Source organism: Apus apus, chromosome 2 (assembly GCF_020740795.1).
Source record: "Apus apus isolate bApuApu2 chromosome 2, bApuApu2.pri.cur, whole genome shotgun sequence".
NCBI classification, from domain to species: Eukaryota; Metazoa; Chordata; class Aves; order Apodiformes; family Apodidae; genus Apus; species Apus apus.
This window is the reverse complement of record NC_067283.1, coordinates 73,522,469-73,538,729: the sequence shown is the minus strand read 5'-3', so window position 1 is coordinate 73,538,729 and position 16,261 is coordinate 73,522,469. Positions and strand designations below refer to the sequence as shown.

The following is a 16,261-nucleotide window of genomic DNA, read 5'->3' as shown; positions in this document are numbered from 1 at the left end:
CCCTCCCCCTCTGCCCTCCCACCGCATTCACTTGCAAATCCCTGCCCGCCCGGAGGAGCCCTCTCCGCGCCCGCTCCGCGCCTCCCCGGCCCCAGTGCGGCAGCTCCGGCGGCTCCAGCATCCGCAACGCCAGTGCCGGGAGTGCGTGTGGCTGCGAGTGTGTGGCAGTGCGTGCGCCTGCCAGGGAGGCGGGCAGGCAGGGAGGGAGAGAGGGAGGAGTTTGGCATGCTCACCCCCCCCATTCCCCTTCCCCCCCCCCCCTTTTTTTCTCCCCCCCCCCTTTTTTTTTTTTTTTTTTTTTATTAATCAGGAGCACTGAATGGAAACCAATCAGATAGAGAGCCCTCTCAGCTTGGGCTGCCTGCATGCTGGAGTTAAAAAGTGCTGCTGGCCGAGCGGGAGCCCCAGTGAGAGGCGGGGAGGCTGAGCGGCGGGGAGAAGGGGCAGGGGAGCCGCGCTGCCGCCGCGCCGCCGAGCCGGGCGAGGCCGGGCCCCGTCGTCCCTGCGAGCCGGTAAGGAGATGCGGCTTCGCCCCTCTTCAGGAGCAAGTTCCAGCTGTCACCAGCCAGCTGCCGCCTTCCTCTTTCCCCCACACCCCCACCCCACCTCTTCTTGCCGTGCTTACCGGGAATGCTAATTAAAGGGGAGAGGGGGTTATGGGGGGGGGGGGGGGCAAGCACTTATTTTGCAAAGTTGGCGGCTGTCTTGAGGAAGGCTCCGCACCCCACCGCGGAGCCGGGCTGTCCTCTCCCGGGGCTCCGCGGCGTGCCCGGCGGCTCGGGGGCGTGCGGGGACCTCGTTTGCTTGTCATCTTTAAGTCAGGCGAAGGGGATGCGGCGTTTTCTTGGGATTTGTTATCACCAGCGAGTCACTTCGGTCGAGAGGAGGTGGTGAGAGCGGAAGGAGGGTCGTGTGTTTTTGGAAGGGAAAAATAATAACAACAACAAAAGGAGAAGCGTGATGAATAACTAGAAAATAAGAATTTAAAAAAAAAAAAAAAATCAGTCTCGGTTTCTTGTCACTGCCTAGTTGCTGCGAAACGCATACAGGACAAAACCGTTTGGATCATGAGCAAAATCCGAGGCAAAGTGCAGAGCTGAATGTAGAGCACAGTTGAAATGAGGCGCTCCCTCAGCGAAAAGAAGGGGGCAGAGGGGGCAGATCTGAGGACGTTACAGGAATTGACAAATGTGAAATATTTTATTTGATAGAAGAGCGGGTTGAGGAGCGATGGAGGCGGTGGAAGAAAGGGGGTAGGCGTACAGGCATTTTACAGGAGAGAAGTTGGATAATTGCAGAAAGAAAGCGCTGAATTTTTTGATGTTGTAAATGTTTCTAAGGAGCTGGTAACATACTTTGTATGTCAGAAAGATTGAACTACTTCTATATTCACATGCATAAAACCTCTATCCACACACACAGGGAAACCAATAAACAGTATGTATTACGATATATACGTATTCTTATACAAAAGGTTGGGTCAAGAGATAAGCAATAGCAGTAGAGGTCAGTGGCTGTGGAAGGAACTTGTCACTGCTGCAATAAAATCCATATTTTATGGAGAGTTAAATGCAGCGCTTTGTAAGTGCAAGTGGACGGTCACCTAAGTCACTCCTGATGACATTCAAGGATCAAGAAGTTTAATGACCAAAATTACTCCCTGCACGATGGCACATCTGCTGCTTTTATACAAATTGAGAAGATGGGACACCTTTTTCCTCGTACTTGTGTATGGTGTGGGATTTTAAAGTTCTATTAGTACTGCATGGGAGATTGTGTAGCAAAAATGTCTTACAGAGTATAAGGTCAGTAATTCCTCCAGATTTACGGTTCTTCTAGCACAGCTGGAATAGAGAGCACAGTTGTTCTGACCTGTTCAGAAATCCCTGAGGAAATTACATACTTCCTACATGTGTGCTTCTTGAGTGATGTACATGAACATATGTGCAAGGAGAACACTACAATCAAGTGCAAGGTTATTTCCATTCCCTTTTGTCATAGAACCATGTGTAATAGCACCCTGGAAATAACATAATTCCAAAGGAATAAAATTGCTTGACTGTGCAGACCTCTTTGGTTTTAATCAAAATGGACATAACTCTCCCAGTCAAGATAAAGGCTTATCTCATGTCTTTGCTGGGCTGAAATCTCTATTATGCAGTCAGTTCTGTGCAAAAGTGCTTGCATATTACTTAAAGCATTCCATAAAATTGATTAACATCTGTTCCTGAGCAATATAATGCTATGGGTAATGGTGCATCCCTATTCATTTCTTTTTTTCTAATTCCTGTTTAAGGGCAATAAGTTTGCAAGTCACAGGAGAGTCGGATAGGGCTTGGAGGCTTGTGATCAAGATCAAGTAGATTCCTTTATCATGGATATATGGAGTTTTAAAGGCCTAGCAGCAATGACACAATTGGATAGCTCCTTTAAGCAGCCCAAAGATGCTAATAAAGACTGCAGGGCTGAATCCCTTTTTCCTCTCCTCTCAGATGTTATCTGACACAGCACCGGTAGATATATAATCTCATATGCTTCTGGCTTTCAGCTGCACCATAATCTTTCTGGACATATTTCTAGTGGCTTGCAGTTGACTTTTGAGCTTGGGGAGAGGGGGGGGAAAACAGCCAGTCTTTCAAGAATAACGTAATCAGAGACAGCAGTACTTTTTTTTTTTTTTTCTTCTTTTTTTTTCCCCCCTCAAGGAAAATGGCATTGATTCAGTCCTGTTGTAGTTCTCTGCAATTACCCTTTGCAGCCATTGAAGGAGCTGGGGTCCCCAGAGGGGCTTATTAGTCCCTCTCTAGGTATTTTACTTTTCACACCAGTTCACAGCTCTAGCATATCTCTATGCCAGCCCTCCAAATATTATATTTATAGACATGGTTATAATTTTCTAAAAAAGTTGTTCAGCTAGAAATGTGCATCTTAACTTCTGACTTTTCCCTCCCTCCTTTGCACAGGTCTCCATGCAAATGGTAACCTGCCTGTCAAGACAGCCTTCCCTGACATAAAGTTTGTGTTTTGCCATCTGCTGTTTCAATAATATTTAGTTGAGAGACTTCCTTGAAAGGAAAACACACACGTTAAAAAAATGTTGTGAGTTTTTTCTTTTTTTTTTTTTTCATCCTTTCTGCTGAAGATATCAAAACTAATGCAAACTTGATTGAAGTTATGAATGTGCCTGTGCTCTCACCAGCTGAGATCCTGCCAGAGCACCTTCTCTCCACGAGCAGCCCTTTACTCAAGGACACACTGGGTTTCTTGGGGCAGGATTCTCCCTCCAGTCCACTAACCTGCCAAGTCCACTACATCATTTTTGCTTTGACTGAAGATTTCAGCACACTGATTTGCTGATTGTTAACAGACTCCTGCAGTATTTCAGGGTTTGGAAGGAATCACTCTTGGGCTTTCCAGTGGATGCTTGTATGCTGTGTAGTGGTCAAGCAGATCTATAGGGCATCAACATTTATCTGTCGTTAAATGAAATGGTGGTCTTTTTCTTATTTAACTGAATTTTTCAGTGTGTTGTCTGCCCTTTGTTGGCTACTTTGAAACCATGTTCTCTCTCTAGTGCAATCTTCTAGCATTATGGCTCAAGATGGGCAGGAAATTGCTTATGGATCTCCTTGGAAATGATGGCTAATTACTAAAATGAAAGGTAGCTGAAATCTATAAAAACGAGTGGGAAGAATCCGTTGGAAACAGCAGGCCCCACTGTGATGGTGCCTCATCTTGCATAATGGCTGCAATTCCTCTAGTGGCTCTGCGGCAATTACAACAGAATAAAGCAGAATTGGTTTTCAGTATCTTTTGATTATCGTAAGCATACAAGAAGTGTCATGGAGGGGCTGTGCCTTGGAAGCTGGGTGTTAGGGAGACTTCTTCATTAACCCCTTAAAGACCTAGTGAGCTGCAGTAACTATTCCAATTTCTTCAAAGGCTTTGCATCATTCTAATTTTACTTCTTTTTCCTTTTATTTTTTTCAAAATGATTACCTGGGTTCAAAACTCTCAGAAATAGGACTGATAAACTTTGTTGTGATTATCCTGACTGCCATGTAGGGCCAAATTCAGGACCTTTTCAACATAAACCTTTGAAGTGAGTCCCCCTTCTGCACCTGAAATGAACAGCTCTGTGTGCCAACAATCCCAGTCTCTTCTGCTGACTCTGTGCAGGCTTCACCTTGCAGTATAAACATGCTTCTCAAGTTAAAATGTGTTCTGCTTGAGATAAAAAAACAGTAGCAGCTGGTCTCCTCATGCTGCTTGCTTAGTCATGGCAGCCCTTTCTGAGGGGTCTGGAGAAACTAGGTTGTGTAAGGAGAGAGGTGGTTATGACATTTCACCTTGTTTCATTTGGGATGGGGAGAGACAAAATGTAGAGGGAATGTGTAGAGGGTGTGATTAAACCAAGCTGTTAACTGTCTTTATTGCTTAACACAAGGTACAGGGCAGATTATTAGTCCCTGTCTGAGTTTTAAAAACACCCTTGAAGAATGCATAATTAATGCAGAACATCAGCAGAAAAAGTTATCCTTTCTGGGTTATGTTGTGAGTGACAGTGCAGTGGAACTAGATGGAGAAAGTGCTGAATAAAAGCATTCTTAAAGTTTTAGTTTGAGTACTTCTCTTCACATCCATTTGGGTTTTTTATTGCCATGAATCTCAGGCTGAGCTTCTCTTTCATCAGTCCACAGTGACTGGCCAATATTTCTTGGGACTCCATCCAGCCTCAGGTTCCTAAGCTTCTCCAGGGCACTGCTGTGTGTCCTAATCCTGATCACCCATCAGCAGCTTCTCTTCCCTACTTCAGACAGCGTGATCCCTCCTTGCACCCATGACCATCTCCTGTACTTGCTCCAGCTGTGGCTGGTTGCTAACATTGTCTTCCACTTCATTTATTTTCCTGGTTATGTGCTTGGCACTGGAAGATCCAAACACATACTATGAATATATTTATGCTTTTGTGTGTTTAAGAGGAGCATTCCCAGAAGAAACTAGGATAATTGTAGTTTAGGACTGTTTAGAGTGGTATGAATTAGTGTTACTGGTTGGTATATCCAGTCTTATGGAACTGCCCACTCCTCAAGCATTTTCCTCATTCAAAACAAACCAGAGAAGACAGTTTTCCCTGCAGCTGCAGCTCCTTTAGCAGTGGTGAGGAGCAATGCTAGTGGGGAAGGGAAACTGCATTTTTTCTGGTGAGGGGAGCCTGTGAGCCCTAGCAGGATGGAAAAGACAGGTCTGGCATGGTGTCCTTCATGAGTTATGGTGACGGACCTCCAAAAAGATGCTTTTTAAGCAAAGAAGTGATTGGTTAACTGTGACCGTGCCAGAGCACGTAATAGCACTGTGATGAAACATCCAAGATTACACTGATACTGCATTATCTTTCTTCACAACCAGCCACAAGACACCCTCTCCATACTCTCCTCTTTGCCAAGTGCACAGAAAAAAGGGCATATACATTTCCACCTGGTCACAGTCAGGAACAGTGCCAGCCTTGCTAAGTTTTAAGTTACCTGTTCAATAATGGCTTTATTCTGGCATTGTGGGCAAATATTGTATCAATTAATTAGCCTGTCTTGTCAGGATATACATATGCATTTATATATAGTCAGAAAGTGCTTAGTTCTAGCCAGAACATGACTATTAGATTTGATTTGCAACATAAATGCCCGTCATAACCCCTCAGTTCTTCCCTAGTGACACACTGCAATACACAGAAGAGAGCACTTTATGAATGAGATCAGTCCCTTACTATCTGGGTACCTTAATTCCTCTCAGCTAAACTAATTCTATTATCTTGCTGTAGTGTTTACAGCTGCCTGTGAGATAATAGGTGATGTATCTTTCCAGTGTTCCCACTTCTGCATCTCATCACAGAGCCAGAGCAGGAGGACCTAGGATAAGGGTCAGCAGGAACTGAAACTCAGCACAGAAATTAAATACCGGTTGAATTTCCCCAGGTACTGCAGGTGTGTGCTTATCTGGGTGTAAGGCAGAGCTGCCTGCTCCCTAACTGCTGCATTTCAATTGTCAGTTAATAGAGTCTATTAGCACAAAGGTTTCTTAATCAACATGATCATTAACATGTAGCTCTGCTTTGGTGTGAAGGGTAAGACCAAACTCAAACGAAATACTTGCCGTGGACAGTAACTCCAATTTCTGTTCTTGAAGGTCTTGGGATCCAGACCTGTCCTACGTGTGAGGCGGTGGGTGGTGGGAGAACCACATGTGCCTGTGGGCCTTAGCTGGGGTGCTGACACTGTGCAGCATGGGGGCCAACCTCCATACTGACACTCTCACCTGAGAGAAAGCTCTCTCACTTAGTAAGATACACGTGTCCTCCTCCCTCATGTCCCCCCCCCCAGTTCCAATACATTAACAAAAACAATTAAAGCACGGTTGCTTTTAGTTTTACCCTAAGCATTTAGGTGAAATCTGTTTCCTCACTTCTCTTCTGATTCTCTGAGTGCCTGGTGGTTTGTAACCTTAGGGTGTCATTAGTCTGGCAGTTATTATTCAAGAAAAGCTACTTCATGGACCAAAAGAAATCTAAGTAGCTTATAGTATCCTGCCAAAAAAAATTACACTATCACTGTGAGATGCTCTTTGGACATTTGGGAGTCTTGCTTCAAGTAAAGGACGAGGCATAGTAGACGACATGGGGTCTTCATTTAAAAGCTGTTCAAGTATTTCACAATGTCTAAAAAAATATTTCTTCACCACACAGCTCTGCTGTGAGACTGGCCTGTGTAATTGGCCTTGTTTTGCACCTGGGGGGGGGAGGCGAATCATAACAGAGGTGAGTGACTTGCCCAAGGTCACACGAGGAGGCCGAAGCACAGCAGGGATGCTGAGCTGGGATCTACAGCAAGTACAGCTTGCAGTCAACCCTCCTGCCTCTCTGCTGCTCACTCGAGTTGTTGGAGCTGATCAAAGAATGGGGGGGGGGTTAAAAAAAAATCAGATTTGAGTTTCTTTTTTCATCCAAAAGAAAGGCAATTATTTTTCTCAAGGACGCCTTGCAGCCACTTTGACACTCTCTTCCCAAAGGATTTTCTGGATGTTTTTTCCTTGTTTGTTCAGCCGTGTTCTGCATGAAGGGGAAGGGGGAGGCTGGTAGCTCCAAAGCCTTCTGGGACAAAACCGAATATCTTATTCCCAGGAGGAAGTAATCTGAGCTGTCCCCAAGCAAGGTAGTGATGACCTTCCTCTCTGCATTGGCCTGGTTGGACTGGCCATAGAGTTTCTTTACTGTTCCCTGCCCCATCCATTCCCAACTACTTATGCCTGTGGGAGAGAATGGGATAGAAAGTCTCATAAAAGGCTGCCTTTTCTGCATGCTGCTGCCCATGGTTTGGGGCGGACAAAGGTCACACCACACTCTCTGTAGTTCACGGCCATGCTTTTATGAATCAATTTCAAAGCACCCCTGCTTTGTAAACATCTAAGGAGCAGTATTCCTAGTGCATAGTTAAGAAGGTGAGTCAAAGGGAAGTTACCTGAATAAGGGCATGGCATACAAAAATACCCCTGCTATGGGTATTGATCCTAGTATAAATAAATAGAGAAATAGAAAAAAACACATTAAAAAGACACATTAAATTTACACATTATATGGCAGGGTTAGATCCAAATAGTACCAGGGTCTCAGCTTTGTGCCACCTACTATGCCCTAGTGCTTTTGGAGCTGGCCTTGCAAACTGATCAACCACTACAAGAATTCAGGAGAGCCTATTTCCTCGTTTTTACAGTACGAAAAGTGCTCTGGCAGATCACAGAGCAAGAATATATAGAGTTAGAATCCCTTTCAGGGAGCAAATTCCTTTTGTGAAATTGGTGCTCAATTTAGCTGTCACTGCTGAAAGGGGAAAAGATGCAGAAGCAACTTTAAAGTCCACCAGCCACATCTCTTAAAGTAATTCAAGCTGCGCCAACCAGTTTTATAAAACTCTGTATTTCATCTAGACTCCATTTAAGTCTAAATAATATGAATGCCCTGCTATGGTATTTCTCCTCTCACTGCTGATAATTACCAAGTTATTTCTGCTATAAACAAAGCAGTGTTCTTCTCTCTCTGCCTTATCGTACCTGGTCACAGAGCAGTTTACTTTTAAACATAGCAGTGAACTGCACTGAAGTCCACAAGACTGTTTGAATACTTAAGTGCCTTCCTGGATCAAGATGTCAAGATCTTGTAATGAAGTGTTTATAACTTTGCAATTATTTCCATGATGACCAAACTGTGACCTCCAAAGATATGTATACTTGGTCTCCCTAAATAGTAGACTAAGAAAAGTGAGATAGAAAAAAAACCTGTATAAGGAATGACCATTGAATCCCCTTCAGCAAATAGCCTTGGCTCATTTGTACAGCACTGAGATGGATTCTCTGTTGTCTTTCTACATCGGCAGCTGGGGGCATTTGCAGCAGGGATGCAGAGGACTGGACTGAGATTGCCACTCACTGTCTTCGTCTGTTGGAACACAGCAGGAGCATTTTTCCTTTGTGCAACTGTCGTTGTGTGTTACGTGTCCAAATCCAACTCTTAGCTCAGATTCTTCCTTCTGGTGCCTGTGTCTTCAGGTCATCTGTGCTTAAGAGGAAGCAGTGCATAAGCATCTGAGAAAAAAGCTGGCCCATTGTATCTTATTTATTAATATTTACAGCCATCAGCACAATTCTGCAGACAATCTAATCTCAAGCAGCTTTGTGTTTTTCAGAGCAGCATTTCCCATCAGAAACAAAAGCGAGCACTTTGATTCGAGAAATTATTTCTTTTCTTCTTGGAAAAAAAGAAAAGCAAAAGAACATGAAAACATGCTCACACTTTTCTCAGCAGAGATTTTATATTGCTATTAAATAAAATGTATTATCATATTGTAACATGCTAGGGTGGCTTTTGCAGGATTTCTAAAGTGGCTTCTCATTAATCTACCGTAATTCATTTGTCAGATATCTCAAAGCCACTTGATATCACAGTTACTTTCAGGTATGACAGAGTTTTCCTTAGCAACAGGTTGTAATTTCAACCAGGCTGCTAAATGAGAGGTCAGGAGCTGGTTGCTGCAAATCTAGGAGGTTAAAATACACTGCACGTCCTTATTTCCTGTTGCAATACTACCCTAAATCCGGGATGTGCAAAAGGAAATACAGGGGTTACTCAGGAACAAAGGCATTTTGTCATCTTCAAATGACTCATTTAATATTAAGTGTATTTTGTGTTTATTACAGAAGCATTTCTGTTTGGTCAAACTGGCATTAAAACCACCCTTCATGTGATGCAGGCACCTCAGGTGCAGATTTAGTTTCGAGCTGTGACCTGAGCAAGTATCTGTTACATTTCAGAGGCTGTGGGTGACCATGGGACAGAGCTGCTGGGGCAGTGGTGCCGTCCGGGGAGGTGGGGGGTAGGAACACACATCCTGAGATGGGCAGGAATCCCAGCCCCAGGAGGCAGCCAGAAAACTGACTTCTGAAGGCTGACCGTAGCAACAGCGAGGACATAGACTGAATGGCTACCAGTGACTACAGCTTCACTAAGTGTCTGGCTGGGGCCAGTTTGGTGCAATCCAAAACACCAGAGATCTTTTGTTAAATCCCAAACTTAGTGTGCTTGGTTAGTCTGGTAACAGAAAATACCAGATTATGGCAGATGCAGCAGTTTCCAGCTCTGGGAAGGGTGGGGTGAGCACAAGGAGGAGATACTCGGCCAGCTGGTACTTCAAGTCCCATTCTTCACTTCCTTCAAAAATGACATGGTGGAAGGTTTGGTATTTTGTATATACATTAGTGCTAGTAGTGCAGGACTCATGGTTATTCCTGCTTTCTTTACAGGATGTGTTGTATACAGGGTAATGAGGACATGTTTTCAGGCACTGCCCAACTTTGTTTCCATGTTCTCCTTCCCTTATCTATTTCTCTTCTTCCATTGGACTGGTCAGTACTCATTTGTTGTTCGTGGTCCTTTGCCCAGCTCTGTACATGTTAGAATCACAGATTCATATAGGTTGGAAAAGACCTTTAAGATCATCGAGTCCAACTGTCAGCCTTACACTGGCAGGTGTACCACTAAACTGTGTCCGTAGGAGCCATGTTGCCTCTGGGAAGACCAGACACGCCAGGAAGCCAGAAGTTCAGTAGACATCAGTGTGTTGAAAGTAGGCCTTTGTCCTCACACAATGCGTCATGGGGCTGGATGAGCTCACGCTGCATTTGCTGGTTTACCATTGGCTCCGACTATCCAAGCAGAGCAGAGACCAAGTAGGATTCAGCTGCAAACTGGGATAGGGTGAATTATTGTAAACAACCGAGCTGAGCCATTAGAAGTAAGTTGCTAATGTAAGCAAGATTAACTTGATGTGCTGTCTGAAATGAGATATTAGAGATGATAGGGGAGAGAGAGAAAACTTTTCATTTAGATGGAAACAGGGCTGATTAATTAAGCAACAGTGAGCAAGGAACCTTGCCTTGAATTGATATGAGGCTTGCAATGCTAATTTAACACAAAGTACAGCGCCCAATTTGTTATTAAATTAAAATGGCTTTTAAAATTGTTTACTTCTTTTTTTTTTCCTTATCTGCTTCTGTGTAGCAAAATGATTATTCTGGCTAGTTAGAGAAACCAATCAAAGCAACAGAAAGTGTAAGTTGAAGGGGAGAAAAGATTGTCCAGTTGTGTAATTAAGAAATATACACTAATATCCATGACATCATGAATAAACACTTCAAAGTAGTAAGTGTGCTCTGTATTGCATATTAAATGAAACAATTAGCATGCTAACAAGCTACTCTGGACATACAGTGAAAAGGCATTGCACTAAGGAAATGACTGCTTCTTATTTCTTTAGTCTAAAGATCTGAACACTTGAGTGACAAATATTATTAAGGAATAATAAGAAAGAAACATTTATCCTTTTTCTTCCTTACCTCTTTTCTTGCAATTTGCAAAGCAGCTTTAATTTGGCAGACTTGGCAGTTACCCCGTACTAGGAAACTTTTGCTGTCCCCATCAAAGTACATGATGGAAATGTAAGACATTGTGTGTGATAGACAGATCCTATGGAACAACAGGGAAAATAACCTTGCAGTGACATTGCTTTTTTAGTCTCAAATGAGTTTTATTCTTGACAGGAATGTTTCTATGTAATTTATTGTAGGATAACACAACAGTACCAATTTGTCATGCACTGTGATGTAATTTGATGGGTTCATTTCTTAAATGAATTATGGATTGTGGATTACCTCTGTATATCAACAACAGAGCTGTATCTTACATGTAAATATTCCCTTAACTTTTCCTTCCTTTTCCAATCCATTTTCCGTCATACAGAGATGACTTTTCTTCCATCTAATCTTTCTACTAATAAGGTGTTTAATAATTTAGCTGCCTAAAAAATGAGCATATTTCAAAGGAGTTTGTATCAATGGGAGTGTGAAAGCCCCAGGCTACAAAAATGTGGATGAGGCTACCAAAGTTTTAGAGTCAGGATCCCAACTGTCTTTCTGCTTCAGGCAGCTATTTTATTACAGTTGGTATTAAACAACACTGCCTAAGGTTTGATTAACAATTTATGACTTCTTAAGAAGGATTAGCAGAAGCCTATTATTTTTATATTGAAATCTTAATTTACATCTAAGAGAAACCAAGCCCAAGTTTATATTTTCATTGTTTATTATTTTTAGTATTACTATTGCTGGCTCCAAAACACTGCTTATATGAACATTGCAAGCACCGGTTTGTTGTTCTGATATTTTAATATCTCATCCTCTCACACATGTCAGAGGGAAAACTGGCCTCTTGTGTCCTACAATGGGCTTGATCCTACAAAATTTTTGTTTCTGTCTCTTGCTGGGCTCAGTTGTTTCCCACTGTCCCTGAAGTCCATTGGGATGGAGGGTGACTGGCACTTGGCAGAGTCAGGCTGAGATCTGCAAGCCAAAGAGCTGAATGTTGTCCAGCTAGCATTACTTTAGAGAATGAAATTCAAGGCTTGCCTGATGTACCTTCTCAGAGAGGAATTTTCCTTTTTGACATTTATTTTGTACAACTAGTCGCATCTCTATCTCAGTGATGTTTTTCTATAACCCTTCCACCCTTGCTCATTAGGTTACTGCTGGGCAGCCTCTGCTAGGAAAGGAGGCAGGGGGTGATCCTGCTGCTCAATTCTGGGGAGCAATGGAGTAGGAGCTGTTGCTTTTTGCTATTACAGGGGCAGCCCAGGAAGAAGTATGCAACCAGCTGGGAAGGGGATGGGGTGTTGATACCAGTAACTCTGCTGGTCAAACCTGGCTTTCTCTCATAAGCATAAAATCAGGCCAAAGATGAGCAGCTTAGTGGAATACAGTGGAGTTTATTCCACTTTCAGCAAAACAATTTTTTATTTTGTAATTTTTTTTTTCCATTTAAATATTAAAAATAACAAGAGTCTGTTCAGTTATCTATTTTCAAATTGGCCAAGTGCCCCACCTTGACTTCATCTTCTTCAAGTTCTGAGGCTTCAGAAAATTGTATGGCATATTTTCTTTTTTCTCACTCCATGCATTTCCATTTCTGATACTCTTTAGTGGATTTAACACTCATTTCACCAGTGGTTGGATGTGATGGTCATAGCTGGCAGAGCTAAGGAAAAAGATTGTCAGCTAGGGGCTATGAGCTTCAGCGGCTCACAGCAAGGGAGATGTAATTCTTGTCTTCTTGAGCTTCTCTAGTCAGTAAGACACTTAAAAGCTCAAAAGAAATGCTGATATTTAAGCATCTTCATTGCTTTATTTGAACTATCAGCATCTCTATGGCTTTTCTTTTAATCAGGAGCTTAGTTTTTGTCTTGGACTTGAGGGCTTTAAGTTTTAAAATGCTAGAGCCATAATCTGAAAACTGCTGGTTCTTCAAAGCAAAACCAGCATTAACACATTCAGAGGAAGATTTCTCATTTTCCTGGCTTTTCTGAATGTGATAAACTGAATTTTAGTTTTAGGGCTGCATTCACATTTCAAGGATCTGCTTTAGAAGGACTCTGAGGATCATGATCAGAATACTTTCTTGTAGCGCTTGCATTCAGCATGTGCTTGTGAGACATCACTGTCAGTGGGATTTAAGTAAATGCTCAAAAGATTGTGCTGAATCAGGGACTGAGCAGTACCTGTGAGGAATGAAGTCATTAGACTGAGGATTAGCAATGCTCAAGTTTTCTATCTTATTCTTCAGTTCTGACTGAAATTTTGTCTAGTCACGTTCTTAGTCAAGAGAGGACAAATGAATATCATTCCATTGACTTTCAGAAAGCTGTAATGATAAACATGAGTTGAGAAACTGGGCCAAGGAAGCAGAAGAATATGCATTAATAAATTATCAACAGTGGACATGCCCATGGACTAAGAGCAATCAGCTCCCACACTCTCTCCTCATTCTTCCATTAAAAAAGTCCTCAGCCGTGTAGCCGGAGAGCAGGAGCAATATCATTGGACTTCTGTGGCCAGTGACACAGCAAACAACAGCATGAGAAAATAGTTCATACTTAATCCGTACGATGAATTATTTATCCAAACTATTCTACAGCAACATATTATTATTTATTTGTATGACATTAGTGCCTACGGGTCCTAATTGGAAGAAGCAGTGCTTTAACCTAATAGAGTCCCAGATGGCAAGTATGTTAAGAGAAATCAGTCTTGACTGCAGGATTATTTGACCGAAACTGTGGCTAACTTTGCAGGGAATCACATTAGAACAGAGTGGTTAAGAGAGTTCTACCTTATAATAGATGTGTAAGTTAAACATGCCAGCTATGCTTTTGTCCAATTAAAGCACACTTATTAAAAAAAATAGCTGAATACCTACCATATTATGATTAATCCTGTAACCACTGGAATGACTTTAAAGTTTTCTGTGTACAGAATTTTCAGGTGAGATCAATATGATTTTCACTCACAGTGATGGTTTCTTTGTTCCCTTAAATGAATCAGAAATGAAAAAAACCAAACAAACAAACAAAACAAAACCAGTAGGTCTGACTGTAATGCACAAGAATATCTTATGTGGAGGAACAATATGGTATCAGGCCTAAAGGATATCACAGTTCTTTGATGAAAGTAAGATAAAGAACTAGGCAATAAAAACTGAGGTACAAAACATTCACTGGGAGCTCCTAGAAGTCAGTCAAGTCATGTGCTTTCAGTGGTCTTCAGAAAAAATTCTGCTCTCAGTGTCACACACCTTTCCATTGTATTTGTGGGTAGGACTGTTGCCAGGAAAACAGCCCTTGCTTTGCTTTGGTTTTAGTTTTATTCCTACTCTGTGACTGCACAGTATGAACTAGGCACTAACTAATGCCTAGTTATATATAAGCTGTTCAGCCTCAGTCAGTATTTTATGGTTATCCTGGGTTGCTTTCTGCAGCAAGGATAACAGAGTTCCGTGGGAAATGTTGGCTTTGTTCCACATGAGTCTGCAACAGCATGCCACTGTTGGCAGATATGGACATGGTGTATGCATCAAAAATTCTGCTAGAGGAAAAAAATCAGTCAACACCTGGTTTGTACACATCTCTCAACCTCTACTTTTGGATGCTCATTACTAATCGAGTTCCACCACACTCCAATGCACTGAAATTTTCTCATGTGGACATCACTTCCAGGAGAACATGTGGACATCACCTTGCAGTGGAGACTCAGCTGGCCTGAATCCAAACCATAAAGCCAAATACCTTCACACAATGAAGGTGTTTGGAAACTGAACCAGGATACATGTTGTGCAAGTGGCCTCATCTTGACATGACTGAATGAGGGAAATGGATAAAGTTGTGATCTCCTAACATCTGCTCCTGCCTTATTTTCTGATTCTCTTCAGAAAGAGCAGACACCCAGCCCTGCATTCACACACCCCAGCTTTAAATGGGTTACTGGTACCCAGCACTGCACTTTGTGGATCAAGTCTTTCTGCTGCTTCAACCCAGCTCTGAAATGTGTCCCTCCAGGTTAGCTTGCATAAACATAAAGCCCCAAATTAGCATTGCAAGCAGCCAATGCCCTCAAAAACCGGTAGTTTGTTTTGCTCAGTGCATATTTGCCATCTGCTAATGCATTAAAAAAAGAAAGAAAAGAAAAAAAAAAAAAAGAATCTGGGCCAAGTCCTTAGTTGGGGTAAATCCATGTAACTCTAGTAACTTTAAGGAACTGTGACTGTTTCTACCAGCTGATGAATGGGCCTCTACGACTGGCCTTTGGAGGAAGGGGCAGGCAACTCATGAGGACTACAAAAATGCTGTCAGGCATTAGAAGGTCCAAAGCCCACCTAGAAATTAATCTGGCCTCCATGGTAAAGGATAACAAGAAAAGCTTCTATAAATACATTAACAGCAAAAGAAAGACCAGGGAGACCCTCTATCCTCTATTAGATGCAGGAGGAAACAGTGATGAATGACGAGGTAAAGGCTGAGGTGCTAAATGACTTTTTCACCTCAGTGTTTAGTAGCAGGACCAGTTATGTTGAGGGAATCAAACTCCCTGAGCTAAGGGACAGGGACCAGGAGCAAAGCAATGCCCCCACAGTCCAGGAGTAGATGGTCAATGACCTGCTGCACCACGTAGACAGGCACAAATCTATGGGGCCAGATGGGATGCACCCAAGAGTGCTGAAAGAGCTGGCGGGGGTGCTCACCAAGCCACTTTCTATCATTTACCAGCAGTCCTGGCTGACTGGAGAGGTACCAGCAGATTGGAAATCAGCCAACGTTACCCCCATATGCAAGAAGGGACAGAAGGATGATCCAAGAAATTACAGGCCTGTCACTCTGACTTCAGTACCATGAAGCTGATGGAGCAGATCATCCTGAGTACTGTTATGTGGTGCATGCAGAACAACCAGGTGATCAGGCCCAGTCAGCATGGGTTCATGAAGGGCAGATCCTGTTTAACTAACCTGATCTCCTTCTACAACACGGCAACATGCTTATTGGATGAAGGAAGGCCTGTGGATGTTGTCTACTTTGACTTTAACAAGGCCTTTGACAAAGTTTCCCACAGCATTCTCCTAGAGAAGCTGGCTGCTCGTGGCTTGGATGTGAACACGCTTTCCTGGATAAAAACCTGGTTGGATGGCCGGGTTCAAAGAGTTGTGTTGAATGGAGATAAATCCAGTTGGTGGCTGGTCATGAGCGGTGTTCCTCAGGGCTCAGGGCTGAGGCTGCTCCTATTTAACATCTTTATTGATGATTTGGATGAGGGGATAGAGTGCACCCTTGGTAAGTTTGCA

General features: G+C 42.8%; 1 protein-coding gene across 1 annotated transcript in view; it reads left to right on the top strand.

Moving 5' to 3' along the window:
• Positions 1–448: 448 nt before the first annotated feature.
• Positions 449–16,261, top strand: part of CDH6 (cadherin 6) — a 109,807-nt gene continuing 93,994 nt past the window's right edge. The window contains exon 1 of the mRNA XM_051611468.1: positions 449–512. The gene's annotated coding sequence lies outside the window, so the exon portion shown is untranslated. The remainder of the gene's footprint in view (positions 513–16,261) is intronic.